The sequence below is a fragment of the Leuciscus leuciscus genome (genome assembly GCF_965113295.1).
Source record: "Leuciscus leuciscus genome assembly, chromosome: 18".
Lineage (NCBI taxonomy): Eukaryota > Metazoa > Chordata > Actinopteri > Cypriniformes > Leuciscidae > Leuciscus > Leuciscus leuciscus.
In genome coordinates, this window is record NC_138742.1 from 33,204,105 (window position 1) to 33,230,962 (window position 26,858).

Consider the following 26,858-nt stretch of genomic DNA (forward strand, 5'->3'; position numbering starts at 1 on the left):
CGAAAGCCGAAAACAAACGCTGGTTGGCCTCTCACGTCCGAAGTGGTGGGGAAGTGACGTATGCCGTAAAGCAGTTGAATTTTGTAGTTCTTTTTGTGCTCGGGTTACTACCCGAACCCCGAAGTTACATAGTGCCAGTAAAAGCGATACAGACCCTGTCAGGCTATGGCAGACGTGTCATTCAACCTATTGTAAGTCGAAGTACCATCACAAGGATCTTGGAAATATATTATGAAGGTTGAAAAGTTACATAGTGTTGCTTTAACATCAGATGTCTTCAATAATGCTCAATTGCAGTGACGTTGTTGTGACCTTGAAGGATTATAATACAATAAAGCAAGGCAGTTCAAGTCTTTTTATTTAATAATTAGTGTAATAAATGGTACAGAATGCCATGTATGCCAGTAACAACTGAACTGTTATTCGGCACCTGCTCTCACCAGCACAGCTTTAACCTCTAGCCCCTCATCTGGGAAGTGCCACATATTACAATTAGCAGAACTGAGACAAAACCTGACAGGTGGTTATAATGTAGATCAAATTGAGCTGTGATCATATTTCACGTTTCTAATAAGTACTCTAGAATCTGCATTCTGAACCAATTGGAGGTTATTTATAGAGCCAGCAGGACAACCACTCAATAAATCACTGCAAAAATAAAATCTGGAGGTTATAAATACATTAATTAGTTTTTCAGCATTTGAAACAGATATTTGTCGTAGTTTCTAAGGTGAAAGAAGGCTGAGGAAACATATTCCATGTTTCCTGATAATGTCCCGAAGTGGAAGCATATACGATGAAAAAAGCAGAGGGCCTAATACTGATCCCTGTGGCACTTCATATATAACTTATGTGCTATCTTACATCTCTTCACAACACAGGAAAACTGGCAATTGGATAAATATAATCTAAACCATGCTAATATCTGCTCACAAATGCCAACGTGGTTCTCAAGCCTATCCAAAAGAATGTTGTGGTCCACAGTGTCAAAAGCAGCACTAAGGTCAAACAATATTAGTAAAGAGATGCAGCTACTATTAGCCCTGCTGAAAACCCCAGCATAAGTTCCGTGTTGGTCCAGGCACAATGCTGGTCTATTCATGGGTTTCATCAGGTCCCTTTCCACAGGTGTATAAAATCAAGCACCTAGATTATGAATGCAGACTGCATTGTGCCTGATTAATACACCTGTGGAAAGGGACCGGATGAAATCCATGAATATGGCACTCCCATGCTGGTGACCAGCAAACCAGCATCCCATGTAGGTCCCGGCACGAAAAATATACTGAAGACCAGCAATGCTGGATTTTTCTGCAGGGCAGAGGATCAAGCTTATACACTTTTATTCAAAATCTCTTTGAGTTCAGTTCATACAGGTTAAGTCCACCTCGAGTAACCTTAGGTGGCTGTGCGATTTCTTATTGCTTGATAAAGAGGATTGATAAATCATTAACCAATTAACCAAGCCACTACAACACACTACACCATCCCACACTAATGGTGTAATTTATAGTAATATCTTCAGAATTACTGAGAAGTCTAGTTTCAAATATCATTATTTTGAAGTGTTGGTGCTTAATGTAACACTATCTAGTGTAAATAATAAATCCAGTTTGAGATTTGTGCTAGCTACTGTATACAGGCCACCAGGGCACCATTCAGACATTATCAAAGAATTTGCTGACTTTCTATCAGAGTTAGTATTGGCTGCAGATAAAGTACTAATTGTTGGTGATTTTAATATACATGTAGATAACGAAAAAGATGAATTGGGATTGGCATTTAAAGACATTCTTAACTTTATTGGAGTTAGACAACATGTGTCAGGACCTACTCATTGTCGTAATCATACTTTTCCAGCACTTTAGACACAGTTGCTCCGTTGCGCTTAAAGAAGATTAAAGAAAATAGTCCAACGCCGTGGTACAACGAGCACACTCGGGCCCTTAAGAGAGCAGCCAGAAAAATGGAGCGCAACTGGAAGAAAACAAAACTAGAGGATTTTCGCATTTGATAATATTCTGAATGTTCCAATCCAACCTGGATTGGATTACTGCATGAATCATAATCATACACTGTTCGCTCGTTGGCCAGAGGAGAACTGGCCCCCGACCTGGAGTTTTGGTTCCTTGCCATTGTCGCCTTTTTCGCCTTTTTTCACCTTTGTTGCCATTGGCTTTTGGCCTGCTTAGTTGGGGACATTAAATGTAACATTTAATTTAATATTCAACAATAATATTGATCTGCCTGCATTGACACCATTATATGAGAACTGAACTGAGCTGGACGATGACATCACAGTTTTGCAGCTATATATAGATAAATGAACTAAATTAATAACTTCTTTACAACAAAATGAAACATCACTGAACTTACTTCAGCTGGACTGTGACGCTGTTTTCTTCTGGAAACAAACTTTGTTGCATTTTCCTGTTTTATTTGTAAAGCTGCTTTGAAATGATCTATATTGTAAAAAGTGCTATATAAATAAAGGTGACTTGACTTGACTTGACTATTATACATTTTTAAGGCCAGACAAGTAATTGGTTGAGGTCAATTTGTAAAGAACGACTACACGCCTGCGCACATATTTATTCAAACGCACATACCTATAGACTAAACACGTAATACACATGTTCACGCCGTCTGCGTTTTATCAAGGTTTGCGTTTTTGCAGAGATAACTTTTCCCCCCAACATTTTTCAAGGCTTGCACCTTGGAATCTATTTCATGGTTTGTGTTCTCGAGCCGCCAGGCACTGTTGTTGTGCGGATGAACAGGCCGGAGCGCGGTAAGGGTTTTCTGTTAGAACGGTGTCGTGTTAGCGGCCCCTAAGTTAATAACTAATGATCTTCGCAACAGAAGTGAATCAATCAAAACTAACTTTCCCTTACGAAAAATACGTTTATTCAAGTGTTCTATTAGTATACTTCTTTTAAACTAAAAATAAGAACGTATATTTTCAGTCTACATTTTATATACTTCTCAGAAATATACTTAAAATTACACTTAAGTGTACTTGACTTATACTGAGAGAAAAGTCCAAGGATATTTGGCCTGTACTTGTACTCAATCTTTTGATTGAAATATACTTAAAAGTATAATTAACTGTTGTGTTAAATCTTTTGATCGAGTAGCCTATTAAATATACTTTTTTACATAGTTTTTCATATAGTCTTATGAAACTTACATTGTTTGAAAATATTGATTAGAATATTGATATAAAACAGAAATATTTCTAATTCTGCGTATCTGAATTTTTGTGTAGATTACTTTTAGAATTTACTTTAATTCTACTTTACTCTTTCCCCACCATTGCATGAATTTTCCAGCCATCCACTCTTAAACGGTAGGGGGCGCTATATGACAGTACATTATTGTAATGTCAATATGTAATTACATTCACATTTATATGGGAACATGTATGTGAAAAATATGTACACAATAAAATATAAAATTTTGTTAATATTACATGTAATGCTATTTTTGTCTTGATTTATAAATATTTTATATTCATTAACATATAGCCATACATGGTCAAAGCATATATTGCAGTATGTTGAAAAATATAAGCACAAGATTCCCATATATGGAAAAGTATTATGTAATATATCACATTATATTTTGCAGTATATTCCCATATATTTTTGTTCTGTAAGGGGCAAGCATCCAGCATTCATTGCATCCAGGTGGGACATTTGATCATGTGAAAGAGTTCCTCTATGGGGATGAGGAGTGGAAAGTAAAGTGGGAGAAAATGTGACAGCATCCTGGGAATGCATCCTAAAGCACTCACAGTGACGGCATGGGAGTTCCCACATTTCCACACCCAAACACACAGAGGTCATCCAGGAATGAAATGAGACGCTCAGTGTTCTTTGGGAAGCAGTGGGAGAAACACACAATGAAACTCAGGAACCCTGACAGTCACACAGATTCAAGGCTGAGAAAACTATTCATGTTATTTTTTATATATAAATTGTGTCAGTGTGAAACATGGGATCCTTTTGGTGATATCCTCATGTTTTATTTTTGAAACAGTATTTATAACTAGCTGTATATAAACACAGTAGGCGAGGCAAGTTTATTCATATAGCACATTTCAGACACAATGGTAATTCAAAATGCTTTACATAGAGAAGGAATTTAAATTGACATAAAATAATCACAACAGATGCATAAGGTAAAAATATCAATAAAAGCAGAGAGTCCTGAATCACTAAATTCGGTGCGCCTCTGTGTGAATGGAAGTGTCAGAGAGCTTCGGATCGCGAGACACACTAGTAACAATTCCCGACTTCCTAGTGACTGTCGCCTCTGGTGGCTTTCGGTAATCACCGTCTCACTTCCCAATCCTCTCAACTCTTCCAACCAGACAGCCCTAACCAAAAATCAAAACAGCATAAGTAAAACAGTTCTAAAAAGAATAAAAAGATGTTAGATAAATAAGATAAAATGCAATCAGTCGAACACACAGTGGCACAGCTAGTGCTCAGTCAGAGTGTTTTGAGTCTGGATCTGAATGTTACTGTTAAAGCACGTCTGATCTCTTCTACTGGTTCCAGACTCAGCAGACTCTCCTTGCTTTGAGTGAACCACTGGTATTATTTCTAACTGACGTGATCCTGATGATCAGACTGATCTGTTAGTTTTATATTCGATGAGCATATCTGCAATGTATTGAGGTCCTAGACCATTGAGTGATTTATAAACAAGTAACTGTACTTTAAAATCAATTCTAAATGCAACTGGAAGCCAGTGCAAGGACCCGAGGACTGGTGTGATATGTTCATATTTTCTGGCAGCAGCGTTCTGTATGAGCTGCAACTGTGTGTGTGTGTGTGTGTGTGTGTGTGTGTCTGTGTGTGTGTGTGTGTGTTTGTGTGTGTGTGTGTGTGTGTGTGTGTGTGTGTGTGTGTGTGTGTGTGTGTGTGTACAGGTGTCATAAGCCATTTTAAGCCATTTTGTTAACTTCAGCACAAGAGAAAAATGTATTAAGCATTTTTGATTATATTTCTTTAAAACTTTTGGTAACACTTTATTTTGATGGTTCCTTTTGAACATTCTACTGACTATAAGTAACTTTGCAACTACATGTCAACTTATTCTAACCATAACCCTACCAGTCTACTAATACTCTACTAACACTCTAATGAGAGTTAGTACACATGTACGTGCAACATTACTTATAGTCAACAGAATGTGTTAAACGGACCATCAAAATAAAGTTTAACCAATTTTCTTTTTTATAGACATAAGCCTCGTCTGGATATTCAGTTCAGACTGATGTCTGTTCAGAGTTGAGCTCTATGTGTGTTTGTTTGGTCTGAGTGTTGAGATTCTCTCTACAGATCAGCACACACTGGAGAGGCTCTGAAACCACTGTCAAACTCAACAAGCAGTGAGACATCACGGACAAAGACATCTCGTTCAAAGACATTGGCCTGTGAAAGATGAGGATCACACAGTGAACCAGCACAAATGGTAAATAGAGCACAACTAAGGTAACCATGGTAACAAGAAACAACGATGCGCCTGGTCTGTTGTCACTGACAGGTGTTCTGGCAGGAGTGGGCGGGGCTTTGCATGTGATTATGCCTGTGACAACCAATAAACACACAGGTGCCAGAATTGAGCCAAAAGCGAGATAAAAAACATAACCAGGGCCAATGAAAGCCCCCAATAATGCACAGATTACAGGAAAAATAAGTATAATGATGGAGATTATGATGTAACAGGGGGTTGAGAAAATCTTAGCAGAGATCAGTGGATATTTCAGTGTCAGAACCCCCTCCAGAGACACCAGCTGTTGCAGGTGAACGCCACACACTTTCAGATAACAATATCCAAAGATTATGACTGAGTGAAAGCCATGGAAAAACCTGAAAGAAAGAAGTTTTGACACTGTATATATATACAGGAGCAGTTGCAACAGGTCACAGAGGAGGAGGAGGATGATGAAGGCTGAGATCCGGCCTCTGGTCTTTCTCTGAAGATGCACTAAATAAAAAGCCCAAATCAGACACGGCACCCCCACACACACAGCAGTGATGATGAAAATGGACAGTCTGATGAGAAAATCTCTGTCGTTGTCCGCCATGGTCTGCTGCACTTTCTGAAAGAAAAGAGAGAAAAAACTTTTAAGAAGAACACCTTAAGATGGTTTTAGAGTGGGTTGGGTTGAGAGACCAGCTAAACCAGTTTGCTATAGCAACTGACAACTGTCGTATAGTAAAGTCCCAATTATCTTGATGGTTCTATAGATATCTTATCAGATTGTCCTGTGGTGTGAGGTGTGTTAAAGGACAAGTTCGGTATTTTACACTTAAAGCCCTGTTTACAGATCGTATCTGATGAAATAGAACGGTTAAGATTAAAATTTGGACACATGCTGCTGTCCCGAGAATTTTAGGTTTATTTCGCTTCCCCCCCCCCCCACCCCCACAATGGTTGTCTATATGCACTGGAAGATTCCTTCCTAAAAACACATTAAACTTTCGTTTACAAAGACGTGAAACTCACCGAGTGGTCAGGGGTGTTCACTGATATGTTCACTCAAAAATCGCTGAAAAAGATGCATTCCAACAGGTTTTATCGTAGTTTTTGTCCAACTCCATTGACTTGCTGTGAGACCGCAGCACCTTTACGGTATTACTCCGCCGCTTCTTCTTCTGCTTCTTCTGTGTATTCAATGAAATGCCCGTGGTTTGCTTGCAATTGGCAAAGGTGCATTATCGCCACCAACTGGGCTGGAGTGTCTATTATTCAAGCTCTCAACGGAAGAATCACGGGTGTGACGCGTTTGGCAAAATAGGTCCACAAAAGCGAAATAAACCTAAAATTCTCGGGACAGGAGCATGTGTCAAAATTTTTATCTTAACCGTTCTATTTCATCAGATACGATCTGTAAACAGGGCTTTAAGTGTAAAATAGCGAACTTGTCCTTTAAGACTGAATCTGCTCGGAAGAAAGTCGGGGCCACAACGATCTCAAATTGTAAAATATCCAACATGCTGAATATTTAGAATCATAAAATCCTGTTGTGTGAGGTGAACAGCGAGGACAAACACACACACACACACACACACACACTGTATACTGTGTGTGTGTGTTCAATCTTCAGCTCGCTGGCAGAAGATGTCAATAACAGGTCACATGACCTTCCGCCCCAATTAAGACAACTACTGATAGAATGCAGATTTATTAATTTAGGCTCATTAAATTAAATAAGTTACAATAATTTTACATTTTCTGTAAATTGTTTAAAAATACTTTGAATAAATGAACATATTTATTTATTTTCATCCACATCTGAATGTTTGGCTCCTGCTGCTCCTACAGTTCAGTCCAGCTGCTATTGAGCTCCAAGAATAGTTTATAGTCAAATTAAATACAATTAAATGATAGCAAATTTAAATTATCACAAAATAATTTAATTATAACAATCTGAAATCAGAAACTAGCCCGACTGACTTCTGTTAATCAGCTAAGCGGACACAGTTATAAACTGACAATCTCAAAAATACTAAATGTTTGCAGATTATCTAGTTTGAGTGGATATACTGCTCTATCATTACTGGAAAAGGAAGAAGAAAAAAAGCTGTTACTGGCTAAAAATAGTTCACATTTTCGTCGAAACTCTTCACACATTCAGTGACACAGAAGTTTATATGCAGAACAAACTGTGAATCCTTTTTCATTGCTCTCACACAAAATGCATTCAATGACCACATTTTCTCAAATTCATGAACACTTTTGTTATTCATTCTTCACCATCTGCAAAACACTATATATTTGCAGCACAGTCTTTGAATGCTAACAAACTGATAAAAGCAAATTCAAATCAGAATGATGGCAAACTTTTGCACATTTCTGCAGGAATTATTATAAAATATCGGAAGAATATTTATAATGAAATAAAATAATAATTATTACAAACAAAACTAATTGCAATTTCAGCTGAAAGTCTGCCCAGGTAGTTTATCTAGTAATATTTTTTGTCAGTCATCTTTTAGTAAAACAGGATGGCTTCAGAATGATTTTGTTTCACATGCATGAACATGGATCAAGGAAAACACACGAGGAAAGAAGAGAGAGGGAGAACTAGAACCTTCACAGTTCTGTACATCCATCCATCTCTTCCACACATCATGAAACTCTTCCTGGTTTTAGGGGTGAAAGTGACCTAATATTGAGAAATGTGTAGCGATTGTAAAAACAACTGTGATTGAAGACTTCAGATGTAAAAGCCTCTAAGTCCGTCTAAAGTTTCTGTTTAATATGAACATTTTTATCAGGCTCCTATGTAGAGGTTTCTAGCCAAGGCATTTCTGAATGGGCTGAGTCTGGGATTTAGTGAGTTTGAAGTGAAAGTATTTGAATCCAGCCATTAGGGAGGCACAAGCCAGTGCACTCTTAGTGCCGGTCCCAAGCCCGGATAAATGGGGAGGGTTGCGTTAGGAAGGGCATCCAGCGTAAAACATGTGCCAAATCAAATATGCGGGTCACGAATAAGAATTCCATACCGGATCGGTCGAGGCCCGGGTTAACAACGACCGCCACAGGTATCGTTAGCCAACAGGGTACCGGTGGAAATTGGGCTACTGGTGGCCGAAGGAGGAGGAGGAGAGGAGGACGACGTCTACAGAGGCGGCAGGGAAAGGAGAAGTGGAGGAGAGTGGAGGTTCGGGTTGGTACTTTAAATGTTGGCACTATGACTGGTAAAGGGAGAGAGTTAGCTGATATGATGGAGAGGAGAAGGGTAGATATGTTGTGTGTTCAGGAGACAAAGTGGAAAGGGAGTAAGGCCAGAAACATTGGAGGTGGGTTTAAACTGTTCTATCATGGTGTGGATGGAAAGAGAAATGGTGTAGGGGTGATTCTGAAGGAAGAGTACAGTAAGAGTGTAGTGGAGGTGAAGAGAGTTTCTGATAGGGTGATGATCGTGAAGGTGGAAGTTGAAGGGATGATGATAAATGTCATCAGTGCCTATGCTCCACAAGTCGGCTGTGAGATGGAGGAGAAGGAAAGATTCTGGAGTGAATTAGATGAAGTGGTAGATGGTGTACCTAGAAATGAACGATTGGTGATTGGGGCAGACTTTAATGGACATGTAGGTGAGGGGAACAGAGGTGATGAGAAGGTTATGGGTAGGTATGGCCTAAAGGAGAGAAATGTGGAAGGGCAGATGGTGGTAGATTTTGCTAAAAGGATGGAAATGGCAGTGGTGAATACGTATTTTAAGAAGAAGGAGGATCATAGGGTGACCTATAAGAGTGGAGGAAGGTGCACACAGGTGGACTATGTTCTATCTAGGAGATGCAACCTAAAGGAGATTGGAGACTGTAAGGTGTTGGCAGGGGACAGTGTAGCTAGACAGCATCGGATGGTGGTCTGTAGGATGGTTTTGGAGGCGAAGAAGAAGAGGAGGAGAGTAAGGACTGAAAGAAGAATAAGATGGTGGAAACTGAAGGAGGAAGACTGTAGTGTGAGGTTCAGGGAAGAGGTCAGACAGAGGCTCGGTGGTGGTGAAGAGGTGCTTAATGATTGGGAAACTACCGCAGGAGTGATGAGGGAGGCAGCTAGAAAGGTACTTGGTGTGACATCCGGAAGTAGAAAGGAAGACAAGGAGACGTGGTGGTGGAATGAGGAAGTGCAGGGGAACATAAGGGGAAAGAGGTTAGCAAAACAGAAGTGGGATCGACAGTGTGATGAGAAAAGTAGGCAGGAGTACAAGGAGATGCGGCAACAGGTAAAGAGGGATGTGGCGAAAGCCAAGGAAAAGGCATACGAGGAGCTGTATGAGAGGTTGAACACTAAGGAGGGAGAAAAGGATTTGTACCGATTGGCCAGGCAGAGAGATCGAGCTGGGAAGGATGTGTTGCAAGTTAGAGCAATAAAGGATGGAGATGGAAATGTGTTGACTAGTGAGGAGAGTTTGTTGAGAAGATGGAGGGAGTATTTTGAGCAGCTGATGAACGAGGAAAATGAGAGAGAGAGAAGGTTGGATGATGTGGTGTTAGTAAAGCAGGAAGTTGATAGGATTAGTAAGGAGGAAGTGAGAGCAGCGATTAAGAGGATGAAGAGTGGAAAGTCGGTTGGACCAGATGACATACCGGTAGAAGCATGGAGATGTTTAGGAGAGATGGCAGTGGAGTTTTTAACCAGATTGTTTAACAAGATTTTGGAAGGTGAGAGGATGCCTGAGGAATGGAGAAGGAGTGTGATGGTACCGATCTTTAAGCATAAGGGAGATGTGCAGAACTGCAGTAACTACAGGGGAATTAAGTTGATCAGTCACACCATGAAGTTATGGGAAAGAGTAGTGGAAGCCAGGCTGAGAGAAGAGGTGACCATCTGTGAGCAACAGTATGGTTTCATGCCGAGGAAGAGCACCACAGATGCCTTATTTGCTTTGAGAACGTTGATGGAAAAGAATAGAGAAGGACAGAAGGAGCTGCATTGTGTATTTGTGGATTTAGAGAAAGCGTACGACAGAGTGCCAAGAGAGGAGTTGTGGTATTGTATGAGGAAGTCAGGTGTGTCAGAGAAGTATGTGAGGGTGGTGCAGGACATGTATGAGGACAGTGTGACTGCAGTGAAGTGTGCAGTAGGAACGACAGACTGGTTCAAGGTGAAGGTTGGACTGCATCAAGGATCGGCCCTGAGCCCTTTCCTGTTTGCAGTGGTGATGGACAGGTTGACGGACGAGGTCAGACAGGAGTCTCCCTGGACTATGATGTTTGCGGATGATATTGTGATTTGTGGTGAGAGTAGTGAGCAGGTTGAGAAGAGCCTGGAGAGGTGGAGGTACGTGCTGGAGAGGAGGGGAATGAAAGTCAGTAGGAGTAAGACAGAGTACATGTGCGTAAATGAGAGGGAGGGCAGTGGAGTGGTGCGGTTACAGGGAGAAGAGGTGAAGAAGGTGGAGGAGTTCAGGTACCTGGGGTCAACAGTGCAAAGTAATGGAGAGTGTGTTAGGGAAGTGAAGAAAAGAGTGCAGGCAGGGTGGAGTGGGTGGAGAAGAGTGACAGGAGTGATTTGTGATAGTAGAGTATCTGCAAAAATGAAAGGAAAAGTTTATAGGACTGTGGTGAGACCTGCGATGTTGTATGGAGTAGAGACAGTGGCATTGAGTAAAAGGCAGGAGGCGGAGCTGGAGGTAGCAGAGCTGAAGATGTTAAGGTTTTCGTTGGGAGTGACGAGGATGGACAAGATTAGAAATGAGTTTATTAGAGGGACAGCGCATGTTGGACGTTTTGGTGACAAGGTGAGGGAAGCGAGATTGAGATGGTTTGGACATGTGCAGAGGAGTGACATGAATTATATTGGTAGGAGAATGCTGAGGATGGAGCCACCAGGAAGGAGGAAAAGAGGAAGACCAAGGAGGAGGTTCATGGATGTGGTGAGGGAAGACATGCAGGTAGTTGGTGTAAAAGAGGCAGATGTAGAGGACAGGGTGGTATGGAGACGGATGATCCGCTGTGGCGACCCCTAATGGGAGCAGCCGAAAGAAAAAGAAGAAGAAGAAGTGAAAGTATTTGATGAACGTATACTATGTGCGGAGAATATTATTATCTCATTTTTGACAGAGGTGGCTTTCAGAGGCTTCAGAGGTCTTCAACTGTATCTGCATTTTTATCACAGTTATATTATATTAATTAACAGGGTCAAACTATTGTGGAACATTTGGATACATTGTGTTTATTTATTTATTTATTTATTTATTTTTCAATTAAATGAGCATATACATTTTGTATTTAACAGCTTTTTTTTTGTATTTACAACAGTTTTCTGATTGTGGCCCTGCTTCTGTATTACAGTTTTTCATTTCTTTTTTCTTTTTTACAATAACTACCCGTTTCTCAGTAGGCCACATAAAAAATTAAAATAAAATCGCAAATACTTTTCACTATGCAGGAACTACTAGTGATCTTGCCCATCATTTTTAAGTGAAAAAGATGTATTTCAAAATACTGGTTCAGATCATTAGTAATTCCTGCATAGTAGTGACTAAGTAACACTTGAGTAATTAGTGATGCAGTTTATGACCATGTTGAGAGTAAAAAAAGACAATTGCTAACGTCTCAGACCTGTGGCGTAACTTTGTTTTAAAAATGTACATATAACATTACGATGTCCAGCAATCGATTTAAATAGTAGGCTACATGGGGTTTAATTAGTCGTTTAATGAGATGTATCCTAATACATGTTGTCAGTGCTGAGAATTTTCGTGTGAACAAATCCATAGATCCGCCTATTTGATGAATGTGTATCTTAATGGTCCAGTGTTAGAACTTTCGGCAAGCGTGACAGAGGTTCTGGGTTCTAATCCGCACTCACATAATTTTTTTTTCTCCTATAGTTTTTTTTCTCATCAAAACCGATTATGTTCATCAGTGGTTGTATATCAAGCAGGGATACGTTTGTGTGCATTATGTTTTGTGATTTCACCAGAACGAATAGAGAGTATCCGCAACGTATTGAAGCGTGCGTCCGAGTGAAGACAGTGCGGCGTGTGCGCAGTGCGGTGTGTGCGCGAGCCACACGAGAAAACACTGTATCCGCGCCACTGATCGCAGCGGCAACGAACACTTTGATCACTTGATTTAAAAAACACATTTCAGCACTAGATCGTCTCTTATTTAACAAACGAACGAAATGAATGCTCTGCCAGTTAACTGGAGATGTTTTATTTATTTAATTGGTACATTCGTGCCGCGAGATGTTTTAAAAAGTGGTGGGGACAATATCGACCCTGGCAAAAAGTGGTGGGGACATGTCCCACCCGTCCCACCCGTCCCACCCGCAAATTATGCCTATGTCTCAGACACACGTTGTTGCAACTCATAATGTAAAAACTGCACATAATGTAATAAGTATTATTATAATGTAATAAAATCAAAACGTAATAAAATCTTGAGCTCATAATGTAATAATAATTTTTCAATGTAATAACAGTTTTTCACATAATGTAATAGGTTATTGTATGAGAAATGTATTACATTACGAACACACTGTGGCAACTTATAATGTTCACAGTTTATACAGTAATACCAGCACATAATGTAAAACAGTGTTTACAATATAATAATTATCTTTCAATACAATACATTTAAGCTCAGAACATAATAATAGTTTATGTAAAATACGAAGTTTATGTAAAATAAGATATTACATTAAAGGAAAATTAGGCTTATTATAGGCTACATTGTGAACTTTTATTTTTATAAAAATCGTACTAATTTTGTGATTATGACATGCTCCATCACTCTGAGTTGCTTTGACCCCCCCCCCCACCCCCCCCCCCCCAAAAAAAAGATTTCACTCTCTAATTATGTACTTTTTTTTTTTTTTTTTTTTTTTGAGATATAGTCATATATTCAATATACAGTTTCTCGTTGTATCAACACTTGGTGTAGAAGTGACTACTTTATTATCCCCATCTGGTCATTGAAGTGAAGGTCTGCTAATTCTGGGCCTCGTTGCAGAAGGTCATGGGGACCACTATGTTAGTCTTCATGGGACAGTATCTCCATCACCCTGTAGCCCAAGACCGGTTGCCCACTGAAGCTAAGCAGGGCTGAGCCTGGTTAGTACCTGGATGGGAGACCTCCTGAGAAAACCAGGTTGCTGCTGGAAGAGGTGTTAGTAAGGCCAGCAGGGGGTGCTCACCCTGTGGTCTGTGTGGGTCCTAACGCCCCAGTGTAGTGACGGGGACACTATACTGCCAAAAAGAGCACCGTCCTTCGGATGAGACGTTAAACCGAGGTCCTGACTCTCTGTGGTCATTAAAAATCCCAGGATGTCTTTCGAAAGAGTAGGGGTGTAACCCCGGCATCCTGGCCAAATTTGCCCCTTGGCCTCTGTCCATCATGGCCTCCTAATCATCCTCATATACTGATTGGCTTCATCACTGTCTCCTCTCCACCAGTAAGCTGGTGTGTGGTGGGCGTTCTGGCACAATATGGCTGCCGTCGCATAATCCAAGTGGATGCTGCACATTGGTGGTGGTTGAGGAGATTCCCCCTTCTATGTAAAGCGCTTTGAGTGCTGAGAAAAGCGCTATATAAATGTAATGAATTATTATTATTATTATTTATTCAGTCTATTAAGGAGGCAGAGTTGCAACTTGTCTTGACTCCAAGACTGAACTGCATCAATAATACCCCTTTTCCACCAACAAGAACCGGGTGCTGGTTCAGAGCTAGAGCTATTGCCAGTTCGGAGTTGGTTCGACTGATGAACCGGTTTGCGTTTCCACCGGCCAGAGAGCCACAACAGAGCTATATCTTACGTCACTGCATACGTATCATGTTGCCCAGCAACGCTAGCGCGGCAGCGCCAAACACAAACACACCAGACTTGTTCGAGATGCATCGGCTTCTCGCAGAACGATCAGCACATGAAATCAAAGCACTGCGAAAGCGATCAAAAAGCACAAGGAGTCGTATGATCTCCAAACACTCCCGCAGCTCTGATCGGTCCACGCTGCTCCGATGCATCTCGAACAAGGCATCAACAATAATAGACGTTGCGTTACTATGGATGCTCATGGGTTTGCGAAAATAAATCGGCATCCAAACACGGCGAATCCAACGCGTTCGTGCAGCTCGCCGTAACTTACATATACGGATATTATAATCGAGCTGCTATTAGCTCGACTAGCTGCTATTTAAAAATGGCGGTCACAAGTTTCTCTTCAGTCTTGTTGGCCACGGTAACCCCGCCCCCAGCCTCTGACGCAAGCGGTTCTTTCTTGGCTCCGTTCTAGACCCTGCAATGATTTGGTGCTACTTAAGAACCAGTTTTACTGGTTCGGAGCTGGTGCTTTGGCGGTGGAAAAACAAAGAACCGATTTGAAACTAGGCTCTGGCTCCGAACCAGAACCAGCTCTGCCTTGGTGGAAAAGGGGTATAAGCTCTTCTTTTACCGGACAGACTTCAGTTCTTTAGACATATATGATTACGCTGCCATTTACACTCGCTTACATTTTAAGAGAGAGAACATTATGTGAAAAGATTACTTTGTTAGCGGCTGTCTTTAACACGAACCCGTCCTAAACAGCGCGCCGCTGTGTGCATCGGTCCATGTTGTGCCCTACCCTGGTCATAATCCTATGACACTAACAGATATCCTTGTGTCAATGCTAATCTTAGTCTTAACTGTCTGGCTGTTAGCCCATATTTGCCTCTACTTTCATCGATTATTAAGATTTGTCTGTCCATGGACATGTCTATGCTTCACACTTTTAATAAAGTCTAAGCCATTTTCAGAGAGCTTCCCCAGCCATTCTTCTGGTATACACTGTTAACCCTTGCTGTAAAAAAAGGCCAAATTCTGACAATATCATAACATTTTCCATTAAAACTGTAATATACCGTAGAAAACAAAAATAGCCTACAGGAATATACTGTGAATTACACTCAGAGGCTGTTTTCCCAATCACACCCTATACCCTCATTCACTATTCCCTACATTAGTTCACTAATATAGTCCACTTGACAGAGTGAATGAAAAGAAGTGAGTGAATTGAGACACTGATGAACACCTGATAAGCAGAATCACTGAAGAACAGAGAAACAAGAACAGAAACAAGAACTACAACTGACTTCCAGCAACACTGAGTGTGAAACCAGTTTAACATTATTTAACATTTGTACAAAAGTTATTGTTGAGAATTAACAGATATTTAGTTGTTGATGTTTTATTGAAAATAATAAAGTTTGTTGTCACCATGATGGAGATCAGTGTTTGCTTTAGTTGGTCTCTTGACCCTTGGCTTTCTAACATTACATTTTCTCTGGCTGCTTTAACTGTGTATTTAAAAAACACATTTGTTATGGCAATAAAAAGTCAGGAGAACGATGATCAGGTGTTTTTGACTGTTGTGATGATTACCTAATCATCCCGGACATGTCTGATTCTCTGATTTTAACTAGTGAATAAGCTTTGGATTTGTGGGTATTTTGTATTTATCATACTGTTATCTGTTAATCTACAACCTGAAATAGAACAATGTTTCTGTAATCAGTTATTCTGAAGAATATTGAAATAATATAGTGTTTTATAACATTTTTAACCCCTGCTAGACTCAGACACACAGACATCAACAATCAGCACATGAATCTCAACAATCGTGACGATAAAAAGTCTCATGTTGCAATGCATGCTGGGTTCCAGGATAGTATAAAACTCCCAGCATGCACTGCTGCATGAATAAATAAATAAAAATAAAGCATTGCCACCATCGATGAGAGACATATGCAGATTTTTGATATCTCTGTGTTTCTATAAGATATTGTTGCTCTGTTTCTTTAGGCTGTGCATGATGTGTAAAAAAAAAAAAAATCATCATCGTAACTTATTACTGTAGTTTTACAGTGGTAATAATGAAACACTTTTGATACAAAATTAAAAACTGAATGCAATTTAGTGGATGAACAGGCTATATGATGATTTTGTCATCATAATCAATATAACCACAATCATTCACAACCCATGTGTGTGCACAAGTGTGATCTGCAAAAACACAGTTCAAGCACTCAGAGAGAAACCAATGTTTAAAAGTTAAGGGTCCGCATCCCACCTAAAGCAAGCACTGATCTCTATAATGGTAACTTCAAACCAAACATTTTCAATTAAACATCTCAATAACAACTTCTGTAGATGTATGACAGAAATAAAGTCATACTGGTTAATAATAAGTGTAATAATGTGTAATGGCTGGAAGTCAGTTGTAGTTCTTCTCATTCACACTTATTCACTTATTCACTTATTATTCAACATATTCCCTTAATTATCTCACTGCAACACTGCATCAATGTTACTTTTTACTCTTTGTAGTGTGGATTTCCCTGTGGGGTTGAAAGGGTTTACAGTGTATATTTTAACAGTAATAAACTGTAAGTTATAAAACAGGTTTATACTGGTAACACTGTTGCCTGTAGTTTACTGTAAGATTGAGTTTTGTGGGTCACCATTGTGCAGAAGAGTAGAGCCTGTGCTTCAGTCCAGGAGAAGATCTACAAACAGTGATGATACGCTGCATGTTGCTTTATTTAACAGGCGGTGACTGTGTAGTTGCTGGTCTAGAGGAAATCTTTTTATGTACAATAGTTTTTTTAATGGCTTCAAATTAAATAATTTCACAGTAATACTTTGCTCACATTATTAATGCATTATACATTTTAGTTAATACACTTAAATGACAGTTGGTCAATTTAAGGCAGTCGGTTTCTGCAAGTGAAAATAGTTAACTCGAGTTTTAATTTAGTGCATTTTTACAGTAACATACTGTAGATTACAGTAAAGAACTGCACAATTAACAGCATATTACTGGCAACAGTGTTGCCAGTATTTTACTGTGAAAAAACCTGGTAAGGTCTAACAGCGTATATATCAGAGAAGCTTTAGTAGATCTTTTGCAACTTGAGATGGACGAGGACTGTTGCATTAGCATGATAAAGAGGCCTTGCTCTAAAACTGAAGAAGCGTGGATTGTAATGAGACGTGTGTTCTATGGATGGTTTACCATAAAGAACATCTAGTAGAAGAACATCACACTATTCAATGTTGCATTTCAACATACATGTTTAACATTCTTTTACTTTGAATATAAGGTTGGACTGTTGTAGTGTTTGTCTGAAGATGTAGTTCTGAAAACATTTTCTTGCTTTTCTTCAGGACTCCCAGAAATGTGTGTGTGTTGTTAAACCATAGATGTGGCCGCTTTAACTGTTCCAGTGCTATTGATTTAGTAATTTTATAAGCATTATTTAAAGTTTTTTGTGTTTGTTTTTTTTTCTATCAGAGCTGCCAACTCTCACACATTCACCGCGAGACTCACGCGACTGACACTTTTCACACGCTCTCACACTACACACATCCATGTTCTCACGCACAGAAAAATCGTGAAGCAAAGATGACACGGAGACCGACAGACTTAGACAGAGCAGGTTACTCTAAAAATCTCAGCTCTCAGATTCTGTCAATTTTATTACGAAATTCTACTAGCTGAATTCTACTATTCATCTCTACTAGCTAATAGCCGGCTAGAAAATAAGAGCTATACAGAGTATTTTGCTAAATATGTGTTCTATATTACATATTTATTATATTTTTACTTATATCATTATATCATTAAATAAAGTTGTTATTATAATAAAAAAACGAATTATATTTAATTTGAGTTATTTTCAACCTTAAATAACACTACCAGCTGATAAGGCTCTCTCTGTATGTGTACAGCATTAGGTGAGATTCTTGAGAAAAACGAACGCCTATCTTGTGTACCTAATATTTATCCAAATGAGTCAATATTAAATAAAATCACAAGAATTTAATTGAATTGAAATTGTGAAATTTGTGTCAAGTAATAATGAAAAAAAAAACAGCTTACCAGAAATTGTACCGTGTAAACATTGTCACATGTTGTCACTAAGCCTAATAAAATTCAGTTTAAGTACTAAAATGTTTTGACAATCACAATACACTTATGACTTATGATATTCTCTTTTAACTTAAGCCTAAGTGTCTTTGGCTTATGTATATATAAGAAGTAAAATACCATGATAATAATAATATCAACATCAATAATAATAATAATAATAATAGTAATAGCAAATAATAATAATAATAATAATAATAATAATTGCAAAAAAAAAAAATAAAAAATAAAAAAATAAAAAAAAATAATAATAATTGCATGAAGATTTAAATCTGGTGCATTTTGTTGGTAGTTTAAGACTTAGATTTAAAAAATAAACTGTAAGGGAAAACTAATGTTTTATGCTTAAAAAACCAATTACAATTATGACAGCATGACAATAATATAATAATTGTTATTAATTGTAATATTTGTTATAATTGTAAATAATATAATAATTGTTATTACATTATGAGCTCAAGATTTTATTACGTTTTGAGAAAATGATTACATTATGAGCATTTTATTACAATAATAACGTAATACTTATTACATTATGTGCAGTTATTACATTATGAGTTGCTACACACGTTAATGTTGTGATTAGTAATTAATTAGTAATTCTTTATAATTTGTCATAATTACCTATTAGTTCTTATTGAGGCTAATCTCATTCAGTAATTATTGATTACCTAATAGGGAACTGTCTCCTAAATTTGATATTACTTACTGATAAGTTAAGCTTGTTTCTATATTAGTTAATAGTTAATTACTTATTAATGACGGACCATTATTCTAAAGTGTTACCAAAATATCTTTAAAAACAAGAATGGCATTCTCTAATCATTAGACTTTTTCTGGTTCGGGTTCATGCGCTTGAACATTGAAACTCAGCATCCAGTCACTTTGAAACAAAGTACCAGACCTGCCAAACACAAGGTCATTTGTGCTGGCTTATTAAATATGATCAAGCTGGATCATAACATGTAATAATAAGTTATTTGACCTGGACAGACCAGTAAAGAACTGACCTGAGATCAGGCAGAGAGTGATGATGATGATGATGGTGGTGATGATGATGGTGGTGATGATGGTGATGATGATGGTGGTGATGATGATGATGATGATGATGATGATGATGATGATGATGGTGATGGTGATGATGATGGTGGTGATGATGATGGTGGTGGTGATGATGATGATGATGATGATGATGATGATGATGGAAGCTCTAATTCCAGATTGACTTCAGTCTCAAGGATATTCAAAGAAACAGTCTTGTCAGATAACAGTCATAAACAAACAAGCATCTGTCTCTCATTTCTGCTCTATAACGGTTCCACCCATCTGCATCTCTAACAGGGCAGGAAAGTGTTGAGATATGTGTGAAAGACATGCAGAGCAATATATGCATACAATCACACGCAATGCAGAGAAATGAAAGGAGGCTAAAATCATACCACTGCCTAAAAATAAAAGAGCCATATTTACAGGACAGAATAGCCGACCTATCAGTCTATTACCTTTACTTAGCAAAGTTATGGAAAAGATTGCTTTTGAACAAGTTTATAAATATTTTTTTTCTAATAGGCTAATCACCAAGTGCCAGCATGCATATTGAGAGGGTCACTCCACATGCACTGCTTTAACTCATATGACCGACAATTGGTTAGAAGAAATTGATGCAAACAGATTAGTAGGAGCAGTGATGTTGGACTTCAGTGCAGCGTTTGACCTGATGGATCACAAAATATTGCTTCAAAAATTAGAATGCTATGGTTTTACACCTTCGTCTCTGTCATGGATGGGGAGTTACCTATCCAATAGGAAGCAGCGGGTGTTCTTTAATGGTCAATATTCATCTACTAAGACAATACATTGTGGTGTGCCCCAGGGTAGCTGCCTTGGGCCTTTGCTATACTCGATTTTTACAAATGATTTACCTTTTATTGTGAAACATTCAACTGTTGTTATGTATGCAGATGATTCCACACTGTACTGTTCTGCAAAAACTCCTCATAATGTTTCAAATCTATTAAATCATGACTTGCAGAATATAACAAATTAGTTTTAAATGTAGACAAATCAACATCTATGATATTCTGGAAAATATCAAAACTAAATACCCAGCCCTCTCTGAACTTGTCAGTCAATGGGCTGCAGCTAAGACAAGTAATGCAAGCCAGGTTACTGGGTGTCACCTTGGATTCTTACTTGTCTTGGTCAGCTCATATTGATGGAATGATAGCTAAAATGGGGAATGGTATTGCAATGTCCAGAAAATGTATGTCATATATTCCTATGTCCATTGCTAAACAGGTTGTCCAGTCTCGTTCTGTGCCATTTAGAAAACTGTCCAATTATATGGTCGTCTGCATCACAAAAAGACCTTCGTAAGCTTCAAGTGGCACAAAATAGGGCAGCGAGGACTGTCCTCCAGTGCTCTCTTAAGACTAACGTGGCCTTGATGCATAAACGGTTTCTTGACTCACATTTGACGACAAAATTAAACTACGATTAATTTCAATATTGTGGAATGCAGTATTTATGAAACAGCCACAGTTTCTCTCTGAGCAGCTTGTTTTTGTAGGAAGTGGACACTTATATGCCACCAGGCAGGCACTAGGTGGTGACATAAAACTTCCGCTTCCCAGGACGAATTTTCTGAAACGCACATCACTTTACAGAGCAATATCTATTTGGAATCGACTCTCTGTCTCATCACGCAGAATTCAGAACAAATACAAATTTAAGAGGACAGTAACCCAGGAACTGCTGCAAATGACCTCGTGAAAGCTGGAAATTGTTATGTTCTTTCACTTGGTAATATTTTGAATGTAATTGCAATGTTTGAATTCTTTTGATTGTAATTTGTGTTGTTATTGCTTTGTGTAATTTTATGTTGTGAATATTTTAAAGAGGACCCCAGGAAGATTAGCTGCCATTAAATGGGCCGCTAATGGGGATCCTAATAAAACAATAAAACAATAAAACACACAATGCAGATGCACATCAGTATAGTGCTATAATTATGCAGTAAATAGGGACTTTACACAGAGGCCTAACCCTAACCTCATCTATTTTCTGCCTCTGAAACTCACTCTCATCTGCATACACTTTTCAGAGCCAAGGCCATTTCTATTTATGTATTTATACCAACAGGAAGTCAGATATTTTGGTAGCATTTTCTCTCTCTCTGCGCCACTGTGTGTGTGAAAAGTGATGGTCCACCGAAAATTGATTGCGCCCAGTCTCTTTACGTCTACAGCTGAATAAAACAGACATAACGTGCAAATAACCATCAGTTTATGTCCGTGGTAATAGCAAAGGTTTGTCTGTGTGATACTTTAACATTTCTTTTAACATAATAATAACAATTGTGGCCAAATAAGTGTTTGCAGTTTATAGCTTAATCAGGTAGGCCTATGACATTTACATGATTATAGGAAATAATAGAAGCCTGTTGTTGCCGATGGAATACGTGTTTGTATTTGGAAAACAGACTGTAGCCTATAATAACATGACTTACTGCTGAGCTATATATAAAATAAAGACATGATCTGTTTTGCAATTATCCTTATGACTCTGCATTATTTTACCTGCTGTGTACCAACCAATCCAGCCCTTTTTACCTGTTAAAATACCTTTAAATGTCGAAAACAACCCATAAAATGCAGTATTCTACTTACAACAAAATGATTGAAGCCTCAACTTATTGCAATAAATAATGCAATCAATTTTCAGCAGACCATCACTTTTCGGCACGACACCGGGCTGAAGCTGGTACCCGGGCGTGGCAGGGGGGCTCAACAGCGCCCCCTTGAACGGAGTCCGAAAACTTGGTCCATATATTTAAACACAATTGCATGAATTAATATGAAACTCAGTACACATACAGAACTCATCTCACGCTAAACAACTTTCGCACTCTTAAGGTAATACACAAGCACACTCCCATTGTCATGTATTGTTGAATCAATCTGTACATTTCATATAAAACTATGATTGTTTTGTTCAGTCATTTATATTAAAGCACATTGGTAACAAATAGTCGATTGCTTATGCTAAACCTCTGTTTATTGGAGTTTGATGCAGTCTTAGATTAAAGTCTTGATGGTTTGTTGGTTCAGAAGTAGTGAAGTTGCAATAAGGTTCTTCTGGGTTGAGTAAAGAAGGATGAATTTCAGAGATGTTATTTGGAGAGATGACAGAGTCGGGAATTCTCTCCTCTGAGTGGAAAGCTCGAACCATATGGCTCCTGGGCAAACAGAGATATCTGAAAAATCTGAACTGCACTGAGGCTAACGCCTGACTTTAAAATCCTAACTGATTGTGAAATCTGGTTGCAGGACACACTTAAGGAGAATCTTTGCAGATTTTCTTCCAGAATTCTTTGCTACAATTTTTACCTTTATAGCGCATTACAAAATGTCCGTCACTTCCGTCTCCTCGTATACTTGTTTTTATAATTGGCTATTGTGACTGTACTGACATAATCACAGTCTTGCTCATCCCGATTTAAAATCCTAAATATCAAACATGTTTGATGTGATCGGGGCGGGCCCGATTTGTGTGAGAGCAGATCAGTAGGTGCAAGATTCGATCTGTGAATGCCTTACATTACCAGATAATCTGCGCCGAACATCGGAACCGATCGTGGTCCTCGACAATATTTTTTCTCAGATTCTCGGGAGGGGAAAATTTGGGTTAAATCGGCCTAAAACTCCTGTAGTGTGAGCCAGGCATTACATGGTGGCCTTTAAGTGGCAAAGGTCAGACCTCCCGAATGTGGCTTGACCTCATGCAAGGGTGTAATTTTGAGCAGGAAAAAGATTCTTTACACGATCAGAGTGGTCTGGCAGATTTGTGTCCCAATAAACCTTTGCTGTACAAACAATGTTTAAGAAATTAGAAGTGGGTCATTTTGATATGAAACAAGTACAGATTGGGTTACATTAACTACTGATTTTATAACAAGGCATGCATAAAACAGTATACAATACAAAAGACAAAATACAAAAGAGTAATACAAATGATGTCCTGGGTATATTCATTTATACATTTATCAGAGCAGGCCACACAACTCCTTGTCCAAGCGCTTGTTCTATCCAGACTGGACTATTGTAATGCTCTCCTGACTGTTCTTCCAGCATGTACTGTCAAACCTCTACAACTGATCCAGATGCTGCAGCAAGAGTGGTCTTTAACAAGCCAAAGAGAGCACACATCACTCCTCTCCTCACTAAACTGCACTGGTTGCCAGTTGCCGCTCGCATCAAATTCAAGTCACTGACGTTTGCCTACAGAGCAACCACTGGCTCTGCTCCCTTTTACCTAAACTCATTACTTCAGATTTACGTGTCATCCAGAAACTTGCTCTCTGCAAGTGAACGTCGTCTTGTGGTGCATCATCTCAAAGAGGCACAAAATCTCTTTCTCTGACCTTTACCTGGACTGTTCCCTGCTGGAGGAATGGCCTGGCTGAGTCCGTAGCCATTTTCAAGAAACGGCTGAAGACACATCGGCAACACTTGATCCATTAATACTAACACTGTCTATTCTATTCTATTCTATTCTATTCAAAAAAAAAAAAGTACATGTACTGCGTTAGATTAAACTGGGAAGGGTCATAGCTCTTGCATATTGTTGTCCTATTGATAGTTTAACTGCTTCTATTGTTCTCATTTGTAAGTCACATTGGATAAAAGCATCTGCTAAATGAATAAATGTAAATGTAAATAAAATGGTTTGTCTACGTAGGGCCTTTCCAAATACACACACTTACGGTCTTGGCCACTTGAGACAGGAAGTTATTGTGCAAGATTGTCCCATGTCAAAAAGAATGCCAAAGCGCACTGCCCTGAACACACACTAAACCCACACTATCTTGAATACTGCATCAGAGCGATATTTGAGGCTAAGCGTATCCCATCATGCATTAGGTTTGGGAAATCGCGTGTCCTGAGATAGCGAGGAAAACATTCCACTGTAAGTTAAATTAATTAGATATGTAATTTGGTTGTAAAAAAATTGTTAGTGTCATTTTATTGGTGTAAAGATGAGTAGGCTATGTGTATTTTGTACAACATTTGCAACTGCTTTTTATCACTTAATAAGAAGCACCACATTTTTAATCGATTGCTCCTGTCTGCCTTGCTGCTGGTTTGCGTCTGTATGCTCCGTATAGCTTTCTGTTTTGAATCTCTATTTACTATCATCCCTTTTTGTTCTTATTGCTAAATATAACTTACTCATCAACATATCAGATATAGTCTAATATTTCCTATCACATTAATCTAAAATCGCTAGCTTTTATCTAAATCGTTATCGCTAGCACAACACGCTAGTATCTGGCTAGCCTGTTAACCTGCCATCCGTGCTTGCCGTCTTTTTTTTCTTCTTTTTTTGCGCACTCGCGCTTTTTACGAGTCTATCAAACAACTGTGGTAAGTAGGATCGATCAGTCAGCAAACACGGTGAGTAATGTCTTCTCCTGTTATTGTCACTTGCACTTCGTGTCACATGTATAGCATAGCCTTCTCTGTCAGCACAGAGGGCTTTACATGTGATAAATGCAGGGAGTCAGGATGACAGAGAAGATTTCAGAACTAGAGACACGCATCCAAACTTTAATCGAGGATAGTAAGAATGCAAGGGCTTTAGATACTGCTTTGGATGCGACTAGTTTAGTGAACTCTGTACATTGTTCGGTTCCGGCTGTAGAGCCTGTGCAGCAGGGCAACTGTGTGAACGTTAGACGCTGTAGTCGCGGGACAAAACATCGCTTTTCCGTTCTGATTACCATAACAAATAGATTCTCCCCTCTCAGTGAAACACCCACTGAGAATCCAGTTGATTGTGCCCTAGTAATTGGCGATTCTATTACACGGAACGTGAAAACAGAGACACCAGCCACCATAGTCACATGTTTGCCGGGAGCCAGAGCGCCTGACATCAAAGCAAATTTAAAAGTGCTGGCTAATTCTAATCGTAAATTCTCTAAGATTATTATTCACGTCGGCACTACCCAGATAGCAACATTGTTTCGGCCCGGATCCGGCCCACATCTGGCACTTGTGGAATGCGGATCTGGCCCACATGCAGCGTGGAATGACGGCCCTTGGGTGGCCCACTCCTGTTTGCCAGATCTGGGCCACAAGCAGGCCATAGCAATGCCACATGTCAGCCAAGAGCAAAGAAATAAACCAGAACTGGACCTTATCTGAGCCATAAAATCTGTGTATATTAAATATAGAGTCATCTCATCCTTAATAAGTCTGTTAACAAGCAGAATCACTGAAGGAAAGAAGAGAACAGAAAAAGAGACAAGCAGAAACACAGGAACTACAACTGACTTCAGTCACAGTCTAAGATGAAATCAACTGAAGAGAAAAGAAGACATTAAATCTGTGAAGATCTCAGCAGAGGAGGATTAAACAACTCCACAAACAGCATTACCAGCTTCACTTATTACTAACCAGACTGACTTTATTTCTGTCAGACGTCTACAAAAGTTTTATTGAGAATTAATGGGTTTAACTCTAATGTGTTTCATTTAAAGTCACCATAAGAGTGATTAGTGTTTCCATTAGTTGGGCTGTTAACTCTTAATATATCTTATATCTCTTTTGGCTGCTATGACATTGTGTTTGTTGAACACATTTGCAGCAGCAAAGAAAGCTAAAGTGAAATGAGATCAGATGATGATGGTTACTTGTTGATGGTTTTATAATCATCATGAAATAACCTTTTTCACTGATGTCTTTGGAATGTAACAATTGTGTTGATCCATTAATAATGTCACATCACAAACCCTGTGTTTCTGCAGCATGAGATCCAGAAATGTTATAACAAGTTAGAAGACTTTATCAAGCATGAGCACCAAAAAATCAGTTTTATAAGACGCACACAGACATCAACAATCAGCGTATGAATCTCAACAATGGTGACAATCAAAAGTACTTTGCTGCAATGCATGCTGGGTACCAGCATAGTAAAAAACTCCCAGCATGCATTGCAACATGAATAAATTATGCAGCTGAATTGTCCTATAATTTTGTTTGATTCTAAATATTTGCTTTTATTTTTTGCTGTTGTTTTTGTTGTGAATTAGTAGCTTTTCAGTGATGTGAATTATTCTTTTTATCTAAATATTTGTGATTGTCACCATTGTTGAGATTCATACGCTGATTGTTGATATCTGTGTGTGTCAGCATAAGTTACATTTTTGATCTCATGTTTGTTAAAAGCTTTAAACTGACAGTTATAATATTGCTGAATCTCATGCTGCAGAAACAGGATTTGTGATGTGAAAATATAAGTGGATCAACACAATTGTTAGATTCCAAAGACATCAGTGAATGAGGTTATTTCATGATGATTATAAAATCATCAACAGGTAACCATGATCACCTGATCTCGGCTCACTTTA

The 26,858-nt window shown here is 38.8% G+C and overlaps 1 long non-coding RNA gene across 1 annotated transcript; it reads right to left on the reverse strand.

Annotated features, from left to right (window-relative positions):
• Positions 1-4,059: 4,059 nt before the first annotated feature.
• Positions 4,060-19,850, reverse strand: LOC309481234. Its single transcript, XR_014199960.1, has 2 exons — positions 19,459-19,850; positions 4,060-6,115 (listed from the first exon to the last, which is right to left on the reverse strand). It is a non-coding gene; the product is annotated as an uncharacterized lncRNA (long non-coding RNA).
• Between the last annotated feature and the right edge of the window lie 7,008 nt (positions 19,851-26,858).